The 17,261-nt window shown below is 37.2% G+C and overlaps 1 pseudogene; it reads left to right on the top strand.

Moving 5' to 3' along the window:
* Positions 1 to 6,485: 6,485 nt before the first annotated feature.
* On the top strand, positions 6,486 to 7,988 carry LOC102848914 (annotated as a pseudogene).
* Positions 7,989 to 17,261: the final 9,273 nt, after the last annotated feature.

Here is a 17,261-nt window from a genome sequence, read left to right as displayed (position 1 = left end):
TTGTGAAGAAATTAGAACCCTTAGTCACTGTTAGTGGGAGTATAAATAGGTGTAACCACTATGGAAGGCAGTATGATGTTTTCTCAAAAAGTTGGAAATAGAAATACCATTTGACCCAGCAGTTCCACTATTGAGAAAACACACTGAAGAAACCATAGTTGTCACTCAAACAGATATATGCACACCCATATTTATTGCTGTGTTATTCACAATAGCAAAGAGGTGATAGCAAACCAAGTGTCCATTAACAAATGAATGGATAAAGAAGCTGTGGTTTGTTCACACAATGGAATACTATGCAGCACTGAAAACCAAGAAACTCCTAAAATAGTATACAAAATGGATGACCTTGGAGGACATTCTGCTGAGTGAAATATCTCTGTCACAAAAGGACAAATACTGCATAATGTCACTCTTATAAAACAGGACTGTCATGGGGGTTGAGGGAAAACTAAGAAAAGAGTGGCTAAATAATGAACACTGCATTGGAACATATTTTTACTTTCTTGATGTTACAGTGTAATCCATGCTGAGATTATAGTTAATAAAACACATGTGAACATCTAACTCATGTTCTCTCCTTTTAGCTGATAGTCATTTGACATCAGCAATGATATCCTTCCTTCCATAGCCTCTTCTGAATCCAGTTTAATTTCTACAAGTTTCTTGCCAATATTCTGTTTCACTTGATTTTGAATAATCTTCAGCAAAACTTACTTGTATGCATTATTAATTATATTTTTCAACAATTTTCATATACTACTGGAGTACTATTTGTTAATAGAAACAAATATGCATATCTTCTTATCAGATAGCCAAGTAATTGTCTCCAAAATATCTTGCCTTAAATAAGTGACCAGGGCTACTACATCTGTTTGTCAAATCACTTCACTTGATACTCTATCAATTCCTGGAGGCTTCTTTTTACTGTTGTCTTCAGTGCAACTTGAACTTCTTTTTTTAGCTCCATTGGTTCTTAACTGTATACTATCTCTGAGCTGTAAGTTTGTTATATTGTGGTGGTTTTCATGTTGCTGTGGTGAATTAAGATTGTCATTACAAAACCCCAAAACCAAAAAAAAAATATCTTCATTACTATCAAGTCAGAACTGACTCATAGCTGACGCTCCACCAGATTTGCAGAGATTGTAAATCATATGGGATGAGATTCCTCCTCCTTATTCAATGGAATAGCTGGAGGACTCAAACCACCTGCGTTTAGATTGGCAGTGCCACTCCTTATCCACTAAACCACCAGAACGTCCTGAAAGACTGTCATAATAAGTAAATCAAAGGTCATTAAAAGTGTCTACTGAAAATGACAGGGTTTTATTTAGTGTCAGAAAGAAAAAAAAAGTGTTCATTTTAGTAAATAATGGATTCAGTTGAAATAGGGAAAACTTCACACAAGATGCTGGAAATAGGGTCTGTATATCAGAATAGATAAGATTTCACAGAACTTTTTAGAGTTGGAAATAAGCTAGTTGCATCTATTTGAGCTTTGGAAACTAGTTTGAAAAGCATGTACCTTGAATTTCAGTGACATATGCCTCATAGATTACTAGTTGTTTGTTTTGTGTACTGTCAAGTCATAAATGACACATAGCTGAACCACTAGTAGGTTTTCAGAGGCAATTAATCACACGAGAGGAGATTGCCCGTCCTTATCCTATGGAGTAGCTGACGGACTCAAATGATGTATGTGCCTTTGGGATCGCAGCGCAGCTTCTTGACAGTCAGCTAATGCAAGCAATCTAATTCAAGAAAGTGTTCTTACCTGCATGCTGTCTTGTCTCTAAAGACATTATTCTCTCCCTAAGTTGAGGTGAAGCTCAGAAGATGATGCCCATGCATTGTTGTTGTTAGGTGCCGTCGAGTCATAGACGACTCATAGCGACCCTGTGAACGAAAGGCCTGAGCACTGTTCGTACATAGAGTTTCCGGAGGCAAGCCATTTCGGAAGTGGATGTCACTCCTGCTTCCAAACTTGTTCTATTTGAGAGGCTACAGCAAACACTGTCCACCATGGGTAACCATTATCACATTTGTCACATCAGTGTCACAGTGTTCAGCATCATAGTAACCATGAGTTACCTCTGTACAGCAACGCACAGACCAGTGCTATACCACCTAGAAGAATGTTTGATAGGAAAACAATCTGGCCCATGCATTACTTTCACATTACACCGGTGAGTTTGTAAATGATTAAAATGAAAATAGGGATGAGGTGGAAGCAAAATCCTTTGGAATTTTCTAGATTTTTATGTTATGCATCAAAGACCTGGACAATGACTAAAGATGATAGAGAAAGAATCAATGCGTTTGAGTTGTGCAGAGTATTGAATATACTATTGACCGCCAAAAGAGCAAACAGGTGTGTCTAGAGAGGGTGAAACCAATTTGCTCATTGGAGACAGGATTTTGCTTTTAATTTTTTTTTTTGTATTATTTTTACGTGTACCGTCAAATCAGATCTGACTGGTACAGTAGGAGATTGCCCCCTCCTTGGAGACAGGATTTTGAGACTCTATCTCACACGCTGTGGACATGTTGATAGAAGGGACTAGTCTTTGGAGAAGTACCTCATGCTTGGAAGGGTGGAAGGATAGTGCAGATGCAGAAGAGCCCAGATGAGATGGATTAACACATTAACTAGATTAATGGGGGTAAGTCTTTTGAAGACAGTGAGATTGACTCAGGATAGAGCAGGGTTCAGAGCTATTGTGCATAGGCTCGCTATGAGTCACACGCAACCTTACAATACACAAAAACCAAAGAGTTTTACAATATACAAAACCACAAGTGCACCATCCTCATCATCTCTGACTAGTGTCCTTAAAAGGAACAAATGGAGAGAAGAGTGTCACAATGAAGACTGCTAAAGAGTGGCAATGAAGACAGAGATTTGAGTGATGCAATAAGGTCAAGGACTGCATCCCACAACTGGAAACAGGAGAGAAGCATTTGTCAGGTACTCTCTCTGGGACCCCAAAAGGAACCAATCCTGCCAACATTTTTATATCAGACTTCAATTCTTAGCAACCAGAAGTATAAAAAAATATATTTCTACTGACAACAACAGTGTATAGACTTGTACCTAATATGTAGACTCTGCATTTAGGAACCTCTCCAAATGATTGTGGAGCAATGACATCACTTTGAAGGCTATAGTGCATCTGATTCAGGCCATGGTCTTTCCAATCACTTGCTATGCATATGAAAGCTAGACAATGAGTAAGAGTGACAGAAGAACTGATAAATTTGAGCTCTAGTATCAGAGAGGAGCACTAAACATCCCATGGAACAAACAAATATGGCTTGGAGAAAGTGCAGCCAGAGTGCTCTTTGTAGGCAAAGATGATAAAATTTCACCTCAAGTACTTTGAATATGTTGCTAGGAAAGGTTAGTCATTGGAGAGGGACACGGTGCTTGCAAAGGCAGAGAGAGGTCAGTAAAGAAAGGAAGACAACCAGGTAGATTGGCACAGTGACAGCCACAATGAGAAACAATGTGTCAGAAAGTGTGAGGATGGCACAGGATAGGGGAGGGTTCAGATCTGTTGTTCACAGGGTCACCATGGACCATACTCAACTCGACAGCACCTAACAACCACAATAGAATGTAGACGTGTTATAACAGAGCCAGGAAACTACTACAAGCCCTTCAAACGTGTATTGGATATTTTAGCATTTTATGATCTATTAGTTGAACATTGCTGCCAACTTTTTTTTTAATTTTAAAATTAGCAGTTATTTACAATCTTCCATGAAAAGGATAAATGCAAAGAATGAGTAATAAAATTGGGAATATTCCACTGGAGAAAAACTAACTGAACAGCAGGATTATTCAAGAATGCTTGTCTCTAGTGGCAAGAAGTTGCCCTGCAATCCCAGAGGTATGCAGTTCAAATCCACCAGATGCTCTGCTAGAGAAGGAAGGGCAATCTTCTCCTGTACCTGTCAGATCCAATTTGACAGTACACACACACACACACAGAAATAATAATTTTTTTTAAAAAAAGTTAAAAAGAGAATGTTTGTCTCTTTGGGTCTGTATTAGCTTGTGTTTGCAAGGCACAGCAGGGCTCATGTTATTCTTTCATTTCTTCTCAATTCATAGTATCTGAACAGTGCATACATGTATTATATTCTGAGGGAATGAAATGAAATATAATCTAATTTTTCATATTTTACAACAATATTAATTGAAGATACTTGTATTATTTACAAAAATATTATTTCTTCTCCCAGAAATGACACAAATTTTTTAAAACAATTTAATGATATTGTGTAGCTATTTTAAAACTATTACTCATATCATGCTTAAACAAATAATTTTGCTTCCAGCAAAGAAAGAAGTAATTTAGGATCATAAATATTAAAAGCACAAAATAATGGGGTTTTTTAAATCAGGAGAAAAATTCACTGAGGCTTAAGTGTAAGTAGAAAACTAACTGTATTTTCAGAAAGATAATAAAAATCAATATTTCCAAGTTTAGATTTAAATATTTGAAATAATTGCTATGCAGACAACATATGCTAACACAATTCAATCCTGTTATAATAAAATAAATCCAATATATATTCATAACATTTAAATTATATATACATATATTTGTGATAAGAATCAGGCTCATCCAATTATTTCTCATTCAAGTGCCTAGAATTCTAAGTAGCAATCTTGGTATAAGCGGTAAATGATATTTATTATGAAAAAAATATATATATACATATATCTATATCTCTCTTCTTCTTGTTTTTGTTAGGTGCCATTGAGTTGTGTACGACTCACAGCAAACCCATAAACAACATATCTGAATCCTGTGCTTTCTAATGTTATCCTCTCCATTTTTGACACACTTCTTCATTGCTACTCTCCCGAGATCAATCCATCTTGTTGAGGGTCTTCCTCTTTTTCGCAGACCCTCCAACTTTCCAAGTATTATATCCCTTTCCAAGGAATAGCCTCTCCTAGCAACATGCTCAAAGTATGTGAGTTGAATTTTCACAATCCTTGTCTCCAAAGAACACTTAGACTGCACTTTTTCCAAGACATAGCTGTTTGGAGTTTTTGGCAGTCCATGAAATATTCAGTTCTCTTTTTCCAACACCACAATTCAAGGACATCAATTCTTCTTCTGTCATTCTTATTTATTGTCCAGCTCTCAGATGCATAATAAGTGATTAAAAAGACCATGGGCTGAATACGATGCTTCTTATTCCTCAAAGTGACATTGCTTCTCAGTAAGTGGGAGAGATCTCTGACAGCTTGCCAAATACAGTATCTATCTTAATATCCTGACACTGGGTACAAAAGTGTTGATTATGGATTCAAATAAGAGTAAATTATTGACAATTTCAAGCTTTTTGCCCTCCATTTATCATGATGTTGTCTATAAGTCCTGTGGTGAAATTTTTTTTTCTTGATTTTGAGATACAGTCCATATTGAAGGCGGTAGTGTAAGATCCTCTTTATTAAGTGTTTCAAGTCTTTCTCACTTTCTGTCAGCAAGGTTATGTCATCTGCATACAGCAGGTTGTTGATGATTCTTCCTTCAGTTCTAATGCAAAATTCTTCTTCATAGAGTCCAACTTCATGAATTATTTGCTCAACATACATACTGAAAATATAGGGAGAAAGGAAACAACTCTGATGTACATTCTGATTTTAACTCATGTAATTTTCTTCGTGGCTGACTTTGAGAGGGACGGGAATCTCAGAGCACTTAATTTTGATCATATGGAACCTATACCTGAACCAGGAGGCTGTTGTGTGAACAGAGCAGGGGAACATTGTATGGTTTAAATTTGAGAAGGGAGTATATTGTGATTGTATTCTCCCTCCATACCTATCAACCCTCTATGCTGACCAAATTGTCCAAGAAGCTGGATTCTATGAAGATGAGTGTGGAATCAGGACTGGAGGGAGACTCATCAATAACGTACGTTATGCAAATGACAGAACCTTGCTTGCTGAAAGTGAGGAGGACTTGAAGCACTTGTTACAGAAGATCAAGGAATGTAGTTTTTGGTAAAGACTCTTACCACTGGAATGATAGGCAATATCATGATGGATAGAAAGGAGATTGAATCTGCCAACAGCTTTATCTTGCTGGTATCCATAATTAATACCCTTGGTATCAGTAGTCAGGAAATGAGATGCATTGCACTAGGAAAATCTGCAGTTAGAGACCTTTCCAAATTATTAATGAGTAATTATATCAGTTTGAGGACTAAGGTGCATCTGACTGATCTTTCTGATCACTTGCTATGCATCTGAGAGCTAGATAATGAATCAAGATGACAGAAAAAGAATTGATGCCTTTGAGCTGTGGTGTTGGAGAAGAGCACTGAAAATCTCATAGACGGCTGAGAAAACAAACAAAAATGTCTTTGAGAGGGTGCAACAAGAGTGCTTTTCCAGCAGCGGGTGGCGCCGGTGACTACGACGACTGCTGGAGCGGATTCTGGCCTTGTCACTCACCATGCCGACGGTGGAGGAGCTTTACCACAATTATGGCATCTTGGCCGATGCCATGGAACAAGTGGGCCAGCATAAAGATTCTTATCAAGTAATACTGGATGGTGTGAAAGCTGGTACTAAGGAGAAAAGATTAGCAGCTCAATTTATTCCAAAATTCTTCAAGCATTTTCCCCGAATTGGCTTCTTCGGCTATCAATGAACAGTTAGACCTCTGTGAGGATGAAGATGTATGGATTCGACGCCAAGCAATTAAGGAACTGCCTCAGTTTGCCACTGGAGAAAATCTTCCCAGAGTAGCAGACATACTAACCCAGCTTCTGCAGACAGATGACTCTGCAGAATTTAACTTAGAAAATAACGCCCTGTTAAGTATATTTAGGATGGATGCAAAAGGGACTTTAGGAGGCGTGTTCAGCCAGATACTTCAAGGAGAAGGTATTGTCAGAGAAGGAGCAATCAAATTCCTTTCCACCAAACTTAAGGCTCTGCCTGATGAAGTTCTGACAAAAGAAGTAGAGGAGTTGATACTAACTGAATCAAAAAAGGTCCTTGAAGATGTGACAGGTGAAGAATTTGTTCTGTTCATGAAGATACTATCAGGGTTAAAAGGCTTACAGACAGTTGGCAGGCAGCAACTTGTGGAGTTGGTGGCCGAGCAGGCTGACCTGGAGCAGACCTTCAATCCCTCAGATCCTGACTGCGTGGACCGGCTCCTGCAGTGCGCTCGCCAGGCAGTGCCCTTCTCTAAAAATGTTCATTCTACAAAATTTGTGACTTACTTCTGTGAGCAGGTTCTTCCTAACCTCAGTTCCTTGAGTACCCCTGTGGAGGGTCTTGACATACAGTTGGAGGCATTGAAACTGTTGGCAGAGATGAGCTCATTTTGTGGTGACATGGAAAAGCTAGAGACAAATATAAGGAAACTGTTCGATAAGTTGTTGGAGTACATGCCTCTCCCACCAGAAGAAGCGGAAAATGGAGAGAACGCTGGCAATGAAGAACCTAAGCTCCAGTTCAGTTGCGTGGAATGTCTGTTATACAGCTTTCACCAGTTGGGTTAGAAACTTCCAGATTTCCTAACAGCCAAACTGAATGCAGAAAAGCTCAAAGATTTGAAAATCAGGCTTCAGTACTTTGCACGAGGCCTGCAGGTTTATATCCGACAACTTCGCTTGGCTTTGCAGGGGAAAACAGGAGAGGCCTTTAAGACAGAAGAGAACAAGATTAAAGTTGTTGCATTGAAATCACAAATAATATCAATGTTTTAATCAAGGATCTCTTCCACATTCTCCTTCACAGTAACATTATCCTGGAAACCCATACAGAAGGTTGAGTTGGGGCAAAAGAGAGCCAGTGAGGATACAACTTCAGGTTCACCACCCAAAAAATCTACAGCAGGACCAAAAAGGGATGCCAGACAAATTTATAATCCTCCTAGAGGGAAATACAGCAGCAATTTGGGCAACTTTAATTATGAGCAGAGAGGAGCCTTCAGGGGAAGTAGAGGTGGCCCAGGCTGGGGAGCATGAGGAAATCAAAGTCGGGGACGACTCTACTGAACAAGTCATCACATTCTTCAGCATTGTTATGAGCTTAATATACTTAAATTCTACTACTCATTGGATTGCCAGGGATGTCCCTTTAAAAGGACTGCTGCCTTCAGCTAAAAACTTAATGTTCTTTATACCTTTGTATGTATGACCTACTTTTGTAATAGACCATGGTTGTGTCCAAGGTAAAACCACAGCGATATTTTTGGATGCTTTGTCTAAAATCTTGACTTGTTTTTGCAATATTCCCATTATTCAAACATCACATTGTGACTCTCTTTAAACATCATGGTAGAGTGGTTTCAAGTCAAAAATGTAATGAAATCTGGTCTATTTTGGTAACTGGGAAATATCAGCAGTTTTGAAGGTTACCATTTCCCTTTCTCCTCTGCCTTATTTTATCACTCAGTATGTGGAGAAGAGTAACAGTCTTTACATTTTATTTTTAGTAAAGTTGCTAGGAAATGGTGCACCATTCCTACCTAAGGTTATGAAAGCAAAACTTTTCAGCACTCATAATATATATATACAGAAATGACATTAAATTTTCAGGAAACTACATTATTTCGCACTGATTACATAACTCTTCTCCATAAACTGTGATGCAAACCTTTGAACATGGACTTTTACTATTTAAAATAAAAATGTCTATGTTTAATATACATATATACATACATAGCATATATATGTAATTATATATATATGCATGCTGTAAAACTTGACTATAAACATAAATCATTATTTTGAATTCCAGGAACGGGTAGTCTTTGATTCAGTGATTCTCTTTTGAAGCTGAATCTTTTATGGACTTGGCATCTGGATGTTTTCCCCCACAGTGAGAAATTCTGAGTCAATTGCACTTACAGGATTATTGTTATTTAAAAAAAACAAAACAAGACTGGATTTTCAAAGTTTGGAGATCTTTATTATTGAACTATAGCCAAAATGTCAAATCTGATGTACATAGAGGTTTCTACAAGAGGAAATAGTGTAATTTAGAATTTGGGGTTATAATAACCAGGGCTACCCAGGAAAAGTGACTTGGTAACATGATGTAGTGGTAAGAAAGGGATGCTCTCTTGGTTTGTTTTTGCCACTTTTAAGATTTTAACTTCTCAGGTTATTAATCAAAATTAATGTATAAGTTAGCCAATAGAATCTTAGATTTAAACAAAAGATGAGGGATTTGTGGAGTGTTTAATGTCATGGGCATTTTTAGTAGCATAGGCTCTTGCTCTATATTTGAATGTTTCATATATTTTTGTTCCACAGTTAATCCTTCCTCTAAGTTTGCTATTCAAATCAAGTCCTGAATGATGTTTTTTAGTAGCTTGATGTACTTTGATGAATAGTCTGTGAATCCAATGCAAGTGTCTTCATTGTTGTTCATTACTGTGTTCCTAGATAGTTCTGCATTGGGGGGAGGAAAAATGGAAAAAACCCTTTGCTAGAATTACTGCACATGTTTAGGGGAAAATATTTTTAAAAGCTAGAGTGGTAAAACTGAGCAAAGGAAGTTGGTCAGCTTGATTTGGAGTGGTGGCAATAATCCATAACCATTCCAAAAGACTATGAGCTGAACCTAAGCTTTCTGGGAATCTGAAAAAACATAAGAACATGCATTTGCCATTTGAAAACTGTGACCAGCTAGTCTAGGCTTCAGAGGCACAACAGCCAGTGGCCTAATGCCATTTCAAGTACAGAAGTTATATTGGGGCTATAGTTGTAAACATTTGAACAGTGTAAGTTACTTTTTTTTTTTACAAAAAAGCATATTTTTAAACTTAACACTGAGCAGAAGTCACTGATTTCCAGTGTTTAATAATGAGTTTGCATTCCTTCCCTCACTGTTTCCCTTAAAGCAATAGTGTACAACTTAGGTCATTTTTGCTTGAAATTTCTGAATAAGGAACTTCATGCCATAGATTCCCCCCCTTTTTGCAAGACACCTGTTTGTCACCTGTTCAAATGTAAATGTTCCCTTATGCTTTTGAATAAAACTCCTTTTGTAATTAAAAAAAAGAGTGCTTTTTGGAGGCAAGAATGATGAGGCTTTGCCTCACATGCTTTGGACATGTTGCTAGGAGGGGCTATTCCTTGGAGAAGGACATGATGCTGGGAAAGATGGAGGGTCAGCAGAGGAGAGGAAGATCCTCAACCAGGTAACTTGACATAGTGACTATTGCAATGGGCTTTTGTGTGTCAGGAAGTGTGAAGGTGGCACAGGGTAGAACAGGGTTCAGATCTTTTGTTCATAGGGTCTCTATGAGTCGTACTTGACTCGATGGCATCCAACAACAATAACAATGATCTCTTGTTCTGTTTGAACAACAGTCTCTTGGTCTAGGTAAATGTTTTGTATGAGCATTATTAAGTATTCCGTGATTTCCATTCTTTCCAATACTATCCATAGTTTGTCATGAATCAAGTCCCTTTACATAGTAAATAAAACACAAATAGACATTAATATAGTATGTATGCTGTCAGCCAGAATCCATCTGACATCAGCAATGATATCCCTCATGTCATGTCCTTTTCTATACTATACACGAACTTCTGACAGTTCTCTGTCAATATACTATTCTAGCTGTTTTTGGATGATCTTCAGCAATATTTTGCTTGCATGGGGTATTAATGACATAGTTAATTTCCACATTCTATTGGATCACCTTTCTTGGGAATATAAACAACTTTAGATCTCTTCAGCCAGGCAGCTATCCTCAAAAATAACCTGGCATAGAATGATGAGCACATCAAGAGCTGTAACTGTTAGTTGAAACATGTCAATTTCTGGAGCTGTATGTTTTGCCATTATCTTTATTGCAGCTTGAACTTCTTCTCTCATTACCATTGGCTTTTATCCATATGGCACTTCCTGAAACTTTTCAGTGTCAACCAGGTTTGATTTGGCGGGTTTTGTTTTGTAATAGTGATTCTATGTGTTCCTTCTATCTTCTTTAGGTGCTTCCTGGATCATTCAAGATTTTGCCCATAGCATCTCTCAGTGGTACAACTTGAGGCCTGAATTTGCTTTTCAGTTTTTAAAGCTTTAGTATGTCAAGCCAGTCCTTCCCTTTTTATTTTAGCTTTTTGCTAATTTCAAGATTTCGATACTTTTCCCCTTTTTATTTACTGTTCATTTCTTTCATTTCTGCATTTATCCCCTTTGTTTTGGCTTCTCAATATTCCAGTGAAATGTTCAGAGTCTCTTCTGACATCTATCCTGATCTTTTTATTCATTTCTGGTTTTGTAATGACCTTTTGCTCTTTTTATGGATGTTATCCTTGATGTCATCCCATAATTCATCTAATCTTCAATTATTAGTGTTCAATTCCTCTAATCTATTCTGGAGATGATTTTGAGGATGGACTCAAGATATAATTTTGATTTTTGTGGAGTAGTTTTTATTTTCTTCAGCTTCAATTTGAACTTGCACATGAGTGATTGATGATCTGTTCACAGGGAGCAGCTGGTTTGATTTTGACTGCTGATATTGAGCTTCTCAAATTATTCTCTTCACTCACATAGGTGATATTCATGGGTCAAGTCATCTCTTGTGATTTTTAAAAGAGAATTTTCAATTAATAAATCAATGAACATATAAAATTCAAGCATTTAATATCATGGCTTATTTCTGTCACCAAGATCATCACACTGTCTGACAATCATTCCTTCCTCATTGTTTCCAAATTTTGCTTTCTAATTACCAATAATTATTAATGCATCTTGATTGCATATTTCGTCAATTTCATACACAAGTTGGTAGAAATCTTTCACTTCCTCATCTTTGGTTTTACTCATTAGTACATATATTTGAATAATAGTTATACTAACAGGACTTCCTTGTATGCATGTGAATCGTATCACAATGTTACACTTTAGGAGAGATCTTGAAATTTATTTTTTACTATGAATTGCAAAACCATTCTTCCTCAGTTTCTTGTTCTCACAAAACAGATCATATGATTGTTTAATTCAAAATAGCCCATGCCCATCCAACTCAGTTCACTAATGCCTAGATGATCAATATTTATGTGTGCCATCTCATTTTTCTTACGACCTCCATCTTCCCTACATTTATACTTTAGACATTCTACATGCCAGTTATCAAAGGGTGTTTGCAGCTGTTTCTACTCATGTTGAATGAGTTATAATCTGGGTTCTATATCTAAGATAATATTTCTCTATTATTCATAGGATTTTCAGAGGCCTATTGCTTTAGAAGTGGGTGGTCAATCCTACTTCCTTATTTGTCCTAGTCTGGGAGCTCTGCTGAAACGAGTACACCATGGATGTCCCTACTGGCACCTGAAACACCAGGGTTGTAGTTTCTATATATTATAGCAACCTCCAAGTTACTCAAGTACAGCAAATATATAATTTCTGTAAAAATAGCATACAAAGATTTACAAACATGAGCTATAAATAAATTGTTGTTATTGTTGCTAGGTACAGTCGAGCATGACACATAAACACCCTATAAAGAGCCAGCTTCTCATGTTCTATCTTCATCAGCTCTGACACATTCAAGCCCATTGGTAATGTCAGTGTTTCAAACCATCTCATAGTGAGTCTTTCTCTGCTTCTCTGGCCCTCCATCTTTCCAAGCATGATGTCCCTCTCCAAAGTACGTAGCTTCATCTAGCTACATATCTAAAGTAGGAAAGACAAAGCTTCACTATCATTGCTTCCAACAACCACTTTGGCTTTGTTCTGCAACTTGTTGTTCTTCTATTTATTCCTGACAGTCTTAAGCATCCCAACTCAAAGGCATCAATTCTTCTTCTATCATCCTCATTCATTGTCCAGATCTCTGGTGTGTAGAAGGTGATTGAGAAGACTGTGGTCTGAATCAGAAGCACCTTAGTCTTAAAACTGACATCATTGCTCTTCAGCATTTTGTAGAGGTCCCTGAAAACTGAGTTGTACAATGAAATACATCTTCTGATTTCTTGACTTCTTGTACTAACAGTGTTGATTGTTATTTCAAGGAAGACAAAATCACTGACATCTATCCTTTCTCCATTGAGCACAATGTTGACTGTGGTCCTGAGGTGAAGGTCTTTGTCTTATTTATGCTGAGATATAATCCACATCAAAGGCTGTAGTCCTTGATCTTCTGCAGCAAGTGTTTCATATCCTTCTCATTTTCAACAAGCAAAGTTGTGTCATCTTCATAAAATAGGTTGTTGGTGATAAATCTTCCTCTAAACCTTATACCACATTCTTCTTCATAGAGTCCAGCTTCATGAATGATGTGCTCAGCACACAGAATGACTACATATGGAGAAATTATACAACCCTGACACATTCCCTTCTGATTTTAAACTATTCATTGTTCCTTTGCACATTTCTGACAACAGCTTCTTGATCTAGCCATAGATTTTGAATTAGCACAATTGAGTGTTCTGGGATTCCCATTCTCCTCAATGTTAGCTATAATTTGTTATTATCCATATAGACAAATGTTTCTGTGTAGTCAATTATAAACAAAGACATTCTTCTGGTATTCTTTGCTTTAAGCCAGGATCCATCTGACATCAGCAATGATATATTGGTACCACAGCCTCTTCTAAAGCCAGCTTAAGCTTCTGGTAGCTCTCTAAAATTGTACTGTTCTAGCCATTGCTTAATGAACTTCAATAATATTTTGCCTGCATGAGATACTAATGATATGGTGTCATAATTTCCACATTCTGTTAGAACATGTTTCTTGGGAACAGGAACAAATATGAATCTCTTCTGGTCAGTTGGCCAAGTAGCTGTCCTCAAGATTTTCTCCTATGAACTAGAGAGCACATCTTGATATTGTATCTAGACACCATTATTTTTTTTTAAGCTTGAACATTGCAAAACTCCTTTATTTTCAGAAGGAAAAAAATGGCCAAAGGAAATAAGCATTTTAATAACTTTTTAAAAGTCTGTTTTAAAGGGATAGAATACTTTTTTGGTTTTTAATTTTTTTAATTTACACTAGTTTATTTACAAAATTTAAATACTTTTTTTCACACCAGATTCTTCCAATTTCCCTAGCATTCCCCAGCCCCATCAAATTTACAACTCCATGATCAATTCCCCCAGCACATCCTTATCCCTCTGCTTCTACCCTCCTCCATCACTCTTGAATCCTCATACTCATTCTAAAAGAGTAGTTTTATACAATATTTGTCCTTGTGGGACTGAGTTAGTTCACTCAGCATAATCTTCTCCAGGCCCTTAGGTAATAATTTACAAAATCATTGCTCCTGCTTGCTGCATAGTATTCTGCAGTGTGGATATACCATAATTTCTCAATCCATTCATTTGTAGTTGGATATCTGGGCTGTTTACACGATCTTGTGATGGTGAATAATGCTGATATGAACATTGGTGTACAAGTCTCCATTTGTGGCTCAGTTCTCATTTTCTCAGGGTATATTTGAAGCAGGGAATAGCTGGGTCATATGGAATTTCTATGTTCAGCTTTTTGAGGAAGTGTCAAACTGCCTTACAGAACGTTTATACCATTTTACAATCCCACCAACAATGTATAAGAGTTTCTAACTCGCCACATCCTCTCCAACTTTCATTACTTGCTGTCCTGTCAAACTTCGTGCTGTAGTGAGATGGTATCTCATTCTGGTTTTAATTTGCATCTCTCTTATTGTCAGTGATTTTGAGCATTTCTTCATGTGTCTCTTGGCCATTTGAACATCTTTCTCTGTGAAAATTCTTTCCATGTCTTTTACCGATTTTGTAATTGGGGTTTTTTGGAGGCCCAGGGGTACTCTGTAAACTTTCGTTATGAGACTCTTGTCTGAGGTGGTATTACCAAACTTTTTTCCCAGTCAATATGTTCTCTTTTCATCCTGTTGGAATAAGGTTTTGATACACACAGAGATTTAATCTTTAGAAGGTCCCATGCATCAATTTTATCCTCTTTAGATTGTGCATTTCTGTCTGCATTTGGCAGTCTCTTTATACTATAGAGTAGGACACCATAATTTTTTGTCATTTTTACTTTCCATTCATTTTGCATCATTTAAATGCATTTTAACTACTGATGTTTAAAATACCTAAATGAAGTAAAATTAGTCCTCAAATTTGAGGATGGAGATGCATCTGATTAAGGCCATGGTCTTCCCAATCACTTGCTATGCATCTGATAACTGGACAATGAATAAGGATGACAGAAGAAGAATTGATGCCTTTGAACATTAATTTGAGTATTGGAGAAGAGTACTGAACAACTCATGGACAACCAAGAGAACAGAGGTTACATCCAGAGTGCTCTTTGGAGGCATGGACGATAAGGCTTCACCTCATATACCTGAAGCTATCCCTTGGAGAGGGATTTGATGCTTGGAGAGGTAGTGGATCAGCAAAGGAGAAGACGACCCTCAACCACTTGTAATGACATGGTGATTGCTGCAATGAGCTCTATGTTTTAGGAAGTGTGAGGACAGCACATGATAAAACAGGGTTCAGATCTATTGTTCATAGGGTCTCTATGAGACATACTCAACTCGACAGCACCTAACAACAACAACAAGTAAAATTAGCCATATTTTAAGTTTCATCTATTATTTTTAGGAAAAAAATAAGTACATAAAAAGTTTGTAAGAAAAATTGTACCTAATATTAAATCTAAATAAAATTTTCCTTATTGTCATGTATGTTATGTAGCATCTAGTCAGAACCTACATATAGCTAAGTGTCTAATGGGTTTTCAGAGATGGTAAAAAACACAGGAGGAGATTCACCATCTTTCTACCACAGAGCAGCTGGTGGATTTGTACAGCATGTTTTCAGCTTGACAGTATAGCTCCTTACCAGTAAGCCACTCAAACTCCCTAAAATTATGAAGGAAAAATAAAAGTTTAAAGAACAAACTTAAACATTTCTAACAGTGTCAAGGTTTTGTGTACAGACACACATATCTGCAATTCAGAACAAAAAATATGCATCAAAACAGCTAAAATCTATAATGACAAACAGAGATAATAAAAAGGGGTAAATTCAAGTGAAGAGTTCTGACTATAGACTCCCAAAATTTGCCACATGAGACAGCAAACTCAGTGTCTCTAAACTCTTTTTCAAGAAAAGAGGAAATTGTTAAATCTTGTAATTACTTTTTTTTTCCTAACTGAATAACAATCAAGGTAAATCTTGGTCTCTGGTATTTCCCTACACACTAAGTTTACTCCTTCAAAACAAATGTTACTTTCAATGTAGTAATTATATCCTTGCAAGCCATATATTCACATATTGTTCAACCTAAAATGTTTTACTTTGAAATACTACAGTGACTTTTAAATTCATCATAAAAGGAAAGAAATCTTATGTGTCATCCTTTATAAATTTGGGTATTCAAACGTTCAGTTGAAGCAGAAGAAAATGAAAATATGCCCACAATAACCAAGATACAACTTTGACTCGGTCATACATAAATTTAAGCCATCTCAGGAATAAGCTTGGGACATTGAACATTCATAATAGAAGAGCAGACGAGTTGTCAAATGACATTAAGGATATCATCTATGAATGGAGTAAAAAGGTCATTAAAAAGATAGGGGATAGAGGAAAGATCAAAATGGATGTCAGAAGAGACTGATAATTGTCGGGGTGGTGGAGTGCGCCTGTAGTCCCAGCTACTCGGGAGGATGAGGCTGGAGGAACCCCGGAGTCCAGGAGTTGTCGGCTGTAGTGCACTGTGCTGATCGGGTGTCCGCACTAAGTTCAGCATCAATATGGTGACCTCCCAGGAGCCAAGGACCACCAGGTTTCCTAAGGAGAGGTGAACCTGCCCAGATCAGAAACAGAGTAGGCCAAAACTCCCATGCTGATCAGAAGGGACTGAAAATTGTCCTATGGAGTTGAGAAGTCAAAACAAAGGGAAGAGATGCTGAAGTAAAAAACTGAGCAGAAGATTTCAAAGGCCAGCTTGAGAAGACAAAGTAAAATAGAATGAGTGAAGAGCTGTAATCGAAGAATGAAATTGTAAAAACTTTCTTGCCATTTTTCAAGCTGAAATAATCGAAACACAAATTTAAGCCTCAAATTGCAGTACTGAAAGATGCGAAAGCCAAATGTCAAATGATTCAGGAAGCATCAAAAGAAGGCGGAGGGGAAACACAGAATAACTGTACCGAAACAGTTTACTAACATGACACCATTTCCAGAAGCACTACAGGACCAAGAACCAATGGTAGTGAAGGAAGAAGTTCAAATTGCACTGATGGTATTA

The sequence above is a fragment of the Elephantulus edwardii genome, unplaced genomic scaffold (assembly GCF_000299155.1).
Source record: "Elephantulus edwardii isolate Elephantulus edwardi_28Jun2011 unplaced genomic scaffold, EleEdw1.0 scaffold00043, whole genome shotgun sequence".
NCBI lineage: Eukaryota > Metazoa > Chordata > Mammalia > Macroscelidea > Macroscelididae > Elephantulus > Elephantulus edwardii.
This window is presented reverse-complemented; position numbering and strand designations above follow the sequence as displayed.